This window comes from Eschrichtius robustus, chromosome 19 (assembly GCF_028021215.1).
Source record: "Eschrichtius robustus isolate mEscRob2 chromosome 19, mEscRob2.pri, whole genome shotgun sequence".
NCBI classification, from domain to species: domain Eukaryota; kingdom Metazoa; phylum Chordata; class Mammalia; order Artiodactyla; family Eschrichtiidae; genus Eschrichtius; species Eschrichtius robustus.
The window spans coordinates 15,340,336-15,346,395 of NC_090842.1; the positions used below are offsets into that span (position 1 = coordinate 15,340,336).

At 47.4% G+C, this 6,060-nt stretch overlaps 1 long non-coding RNA gene across 1 annotated transcript; it reads right to left on the reverse strand.

Annotated features, from left to right (window-relative positions):
• Positions 1-785: 785 nt before the first annotated feature.
• Positions 786-3,022, reverse strand: LOC137752875 (uncharacterized). Its single transcript, XR_011071312.1, has 3 exons — positions 3,000-3,022; positions 2,267-2,329; positions 786-1,102 (listed from the first exon to the last, which is right to left on the reverse strand). It is a non-coding gene; the product is annotated as an uncharacterized lncRNA (long non-coding RNA).
• Between the last annotated feature and the right edge of the window lie 3,038 nt (positions 3,023-6,060).

Sequence of the window (6,060 nt, forward strand, 5' to 3'; positions counted from 1 at the left end):
GCACCATGGGCTCAAAGGGATAACCCTCATGAATTGTAAAAGGAAGCAAAGGAAGCTAAAGAGTGTGGCAGCTCATATGTCACATGCCCTCTGGAAGTCAAGCCCTGCAATCTGCACCAATGAGAGCCTCCAGATGTTTTTTTCAAGAAGTTATCTCTCCTGGAGGTGATGAAGGCACCACATCCCTGTGAGACAGGAAATATCTCAAAACTCCTGGGCATCTGTAAATGAAACATGGGAAATAGAGCCTCTACCTAGGGATGCAGGCACAGTGCTAGGCACTGTGGATGACAGGGCACTAAAGCAAATCAGACTTCATGTTGAAGATGGGCTTTTACCAGAGGAGCCAGGTGCCATACACATTGTTGAGTACTAATTCAATACCTCAATGTGGAACATCAACCTGGCCCTGCTCACATGCTCCTGAGTGGTGGTCAAAGTTAATAACTTTAGTGCCTCTTCTCAATCCAGCCTCTTGTAGCAAAGAGTGGGAAGAACAAAGAGAAAAGGTCCCCAAATGAGAAGTGCGGCAGAGACATGCACCTGCTTCCCTGAAATAGGAGAGAACAGATACTTAAGCCTAGAGGTTCCTGGTTAGTTGTAAGAAAGGCTTTCCCAGCATTAAGTGTTGTTAGAGAGTCCGAAATGGATTAGTAGTGGAAGCTGTGAATTTTCTTTGAAAGACAGAGTGAATAAACAGACATAGATTAAAAAGAGATACCCTCTTTCCTACCAAAGATGAGAACATGGATCTGGTCACCCTCTAACTTTTCTTTCAGTTCCTGCCTTCTCAGATTGTACTCACACTAATAAGCAAATATAAAATTGTAGTTTATTGCCTTAGGAGGCATTATGAGAGGCTACTTACTACCATCTACACTTTGCACTCCAGTTAGTGAAGACTCACCTCCTGTTATGCCAACTAACTCCTCTATGTAGCTAGAAAGGACCTCAGACCTGTAATCAGATCCTGCCTCCCCTTACCAAAAGAAGAAAGAAACCGCAAATGGCAAAGACAGGCCTCCACAGGAAGTGGCAAAGGAAGCAGCTTTCAGGCAGTCTTCTATCATATCTGCATATCAAACACAGTTCTTTTTCAGACCTTTAATTAAAAAAAAAAACAACAAACTCCAAATGTATACAGTAAAAATCAATTTTAAGGTAGTATGTTGAGTGCTAATGCTAATGAAACGTGTTCTCTAAGTTTTGTTTGTGTAGATCATTTCTTTCTAATCAAGTAGTTATTTTACAAATTGAAGCAGTGAATGAATATTACACTTTGGATCTTTTCCTGTAAGTCTGTGGAATCACAAAGTGGAAAGTTGAATAAAATGCAGGTTGCCTATCATTTTTTTTTTCTAAAATTTGCAGAGCTATAACTCTCTATTACATAAGAAAGAAAATGAAACCTTAACTAATCTTTAAATTTTCTTCCTATTAAGATCAGAAATTGAAACTGTGAGATAAAGGTAATAAAGATCCTTCTGAATGAAGGCCAAATAATATGACACAGGCTCTGTTCAGATCATCTTGGTGAGGCAACAGCTCAATACTAAAGCTACAAGTCAGAAACAGAAATCAACATCTGGCATATTTAAAGCACCAGTGTCCACTGCATCTCACAATCCTCCTAGTGGCCAAATGGGGAACCAACCAGATGGTACCCAATGGGACTTCACACCTGAGGGATTAAGGGGAAAACATAAGCAAATACTCTTCCTCCCTCAAAAAAAGAAAGCCTGTGGGGTCGTGGACTCTTGAAAATAAGTAAGTTAATTAATTATGTAATTAATTAACAATAAAAAACTAGCACTAGCAGATACATTCTTGACTGCACAACAGGATCTCAGAGGTTAGACAATTGTTTTATAGCAGTAAAAGCTAATAAAATCCATAGACACATTGCCGTAAAGTTCACTAACTCAGTTTTACTTTCAACACTGCCTCAGTTTCCAAGCCTGAATCTGAAACCGATACAAAAATGTAAATGGACAGCCTGAACATGACCATCTGGAAGAAAAACAGGATGGGAAGAAAGGTAACCGGTGAGATTCAGGTCTACAAGGGATTCTATTTAAAAAGGGAGGCAGTTTTGTCCATCTTTAGAATGAGGTTAAGAATACTTGGGAGGGGGGACAACGTCTCCCCTTAACACTGTCCCTGCTCTCCCACAGGTGTTAGGTTGCAGCTTCCAGGACACACCACAGACTTTAGCAAGAAAACACGGGTGAAATCCAAGCTTTAAGAAAAGAGGGTGCACTCCCACCTCCAGCTCTGGTGCAGTTCCCACGGAGCAAAGTAAACTCGCCTGAATCCCAGGTATCTGTATCTGCCAAAAAGGAGAGGACAAGCAAGCTGGTCACGTAGCCGCCTCACAGGTCACCCTGTTCCCACTTCTGCTCGGTCTGGAGCGTGTGTATAACCAGCCGAGACGGTCCCTCTGGCTTCCTGAAGCATGAGCACAGGTAGATTCCCGGGAATTATCAGACAAGAGCCAAAGGTCTTCCGAGGCGGCTCAGACAAACCCTCAGACAATACAGTCTTCTCAGAAATCTAAATTTAGAAGCCCTTCTGCGAGAAGGCGACTAGGCACTGACACCCGGGTCGGCGCCCCCACGCCCATCCTCCCCCTCCCCCAGCTCCAGCCCAGCCTGTCAGACGCCGGGGCCGTCCCGGCGCTGCCCGGCTGAGCCCCACCTGGGCCCACGCGGGGAGGGCGGCGACGCGGACGCCCCTCCCGCGCCCGAGACCTCCAGAGGGACGGAAAGAGGAACGGCCGCTGTGGGGAGCCAGCCCGGTCCGGCCTCGTCGCGGGAACCCGGGGCAGGGGGAGGGTCAGAGCCAAGGCAGCCCCCGCCCCCCAGGCCAGAGCGAGCCCCTGTTCCCCTCCCCAGACACAGACTGACAAAAGGACCGACAGCCGGCGACCAAGGGAGGGGGCGAGGAGCCCCTGCATCCTCAGCCTGGTCCCGGAGGGAAAGAGTCGGGGGTCTTTTTACCCGGCGCCTCGGCGCTCCGCGGCGCTCCGGGTCCCTGGGCCCCGCCTCCGGACAGACGGACCGCCGGACAATGGGCCCTGGGCCGCAGCTCGGGCCGGCCGGGCCGGGGCTCTCCGGGACTGGGCCCCGGCGGGCAGAGGGCAGCTCCGGGCCGAGCTGGTGGCGGGGAGCCCAGGGGCGGCGCTGCAGACGGACAAAGCCAACGGCAGACAGACAGACGGAGGGGGAAAAGATGGCGACGCGGGCGGCGGGAGCGCGCTGCTCGCACACCCGCAGCGAGTGGGGCGCGTGCATGAGTCTCTCCTATCCCCCCTCCCCCCTTCGCAAGCTTCGTCCCCCTCCCCGCTCCCCAGGCGCGCGCCCGGAGGCATGGGCGGGGCTTAAGGGGCGAGGGGTCCGGGGAGGCAGGACTTAAGGGAGCATCCAATCACAGACATTCGAGAGGGGCCTCGCCTCGGTTCTCGCGCTCTGGAGACCACCCAGCCTCGCACCCTCCTAGGTCTCTCTCTGGTCCTGTCAACTCCTCAGCTCCCCTATGCTCTCCTGAACCTTTAAACTCTACCCTGTCAGCTCTGATCCTGGTTTCCTACCCCACCTTCGAGTTCAGCCACAAAGCCCACATCCCCCAACCACAGCTCCACCGCAGGCTCCCCCTCTCCTTAGCCCAACCTTAGTCTCCCCCTTTCCCCAACCCAAACCCTCTTCCCTTTATTTCCCCACACCTCACGGTTTCTCCGGTCCCCACGGCGTTTAATGTGACCGAGATCTAGGGGCCACGGACCTTTGTGGGAGGGGCTAAGTTCAGCTGTCAGAACCTCAGAGGAGAAAAATCTTTAGCTTCGTTTTAGACATTTAAGTCTCCAACATGATTCTCAACTAATAAAACAACAGTAGCTGTAGACCCTGGGGCATAGAATTAATTTAGAGAAGGGTAACTTGTGGCACTGTTGCCACTTAAGGGGCATTTGGGGCAATTGAAAGTGGTTAGACTCACTTCCTAATAAAACACCTCCTTCCCCTCTCATCGTCCCCTTCTATTTCCTCACCGCTTTCCTTCCTTTCCTCTCATTCTCTCGTCTTGTAGAATGCCTAAGCCTGCCTTTGACATAGCTCACTTGGAGAAGTAGGGCATGCGGTGGAAAGATGAGATCTGACATTAGAAGATCCAGCTTTGAGTCTGCTGCTGACCAGCCTGGTTACTTTGGGCAAGTCACTTCCCTATTCTGAATCCCTGCTTCCTAAAAATGTAAAATGGTTAATAATGTAATAATTCCTGGTCTCTACTCTCATACGGTTGTTGTGCTGATTAAGTAAAATGAATATATGAAAGAGTTATGTAAATATCCCTTATGATCACTGGCCCCACAAAGATGGAGCTAATGAGGATGCTGATCATTGCTTATAAAGCAACAAGTCTTGGTATTTGCATAAAGCGCTCTTGCAAAATGTCCTTTCCAGAAATCTCTAACAAGATGATATCATTGTCTGCATCTTGTGTTTAATGTAAGAGGATCTTGGTCCTTCACAATTCTGTGGTAAATGGCTCATTCATTCATTCATTCATTCATTTGTGGCTGGGATATGAGGTAGGAATTATTCTTTTTTAAATAAATTTATTTATTTTATTTATTTACTTTTGGCTGCGTTGGGTCTTCATTGCTGTGCACGGGCTTTCTCTAGTTGCGGTGAGCGGGGGCTACTCTTTGTTGCAGTGCGCAGGCTTCTCACTGCGGTGGCTTCTCTTGTTGTCGAGCACGGGCTCTAGGCACGCGGGCTTCAGTAGTTGTGGCTCGCGGACTCTAGAGTGCAGGCTCAGTAGTTGTGGCGCACTGGCCTAGCCGCTCCGCGGCATGTGGGATCCTCCCGGACCAGGTCTCTAACCTGTGTCCCCTGCATTGGCAGGTGGACTCTCAACCACTGCGCCACCAGGGAAGCCCAAGGTAGGAATTATTATTATTTAACTTCAGTTCAGTTAAGGAAACTTTTAAATTTCATTTAAAATTTTAATTCTTGGGTAGGTAGCCAGAAAATGGAATATTCTCAACCAATCAGAAGGTTTTTAGTCAGTGTAAGAATGCAAGCTGGAATAAGCACTGGCTTTTGTACTTAACAGTAATTCTTGATGAGTTTAGACTGAGGGATACAAAGATGGCTTTATTATGTCACTTTAAAGTTGATATAGTTGACATTTTCAACATGAAAATAGCTAGCAGGTAAAGTATTAGGAGAGAGCCTCCAGTGAAATTTCTTGGCTTCATCAAATAATAATGTGTAATACTGGGCATCTTGTTTCATCTCCTTGAGCTGCAAATAAAATGGGATCATAATAATGCTATTCTTAAAACCTTCATGTGTCCTAGAAACGCCTCTGAGGTGTTGTGATTCAGGGTTATAGTCAAATAAGGCAAAAATTATTAAATAAGGAATTAGTTTATTTTTGCTCTCACCTAAACTTGTTCTGGAGCTACAAGACTTTTTCTTTAATCATGGATTTTTTTTCAGCTTCACTTTTTATTTCTACTTTTCTGGTCTACTCGGATTTATGCAATTATTTTGCCATTTTAAGTATATTAACTTTCCCTTGAAATATCCTCTGGTTTATATTTATTGGCTCCTACCAAGACCCTGTTAGGGCTTTACATTACAACAGTATTGGTAGGGTAATTTAAAGAACTCCATTTAAAAATTTATTATGATATAATGCACTTACCATGAAATTCACCCTTTTTTTTTAAAGCACTTTTATTTATTTATTTATTTATTTATTTATTTATTTTTGGCTGTGTTGGGTCTTCGTTTCTGTGCGAGGGCTCTCTCTAGTTGCGGCAAGTGGGGGCCACTCTTCATCACGGTGCGCGGGCCTCTCACTATCGCGGCCTCTCTTGTTGCGGAGCACAGGCTCCGGACGCGCAGGCTCAGTAGTTGTGGCTCACGGGCCCAGTTGCTCCGCGGCATGTGGGATCTTCCCAGACCAGGGCTCGAACCCGTGTCCCCTGCATTGGCAGGCGGATTCTCAACCACTGTGCCACCAGGGAAGCCCGAAATTCACCCTTTTGAAGTG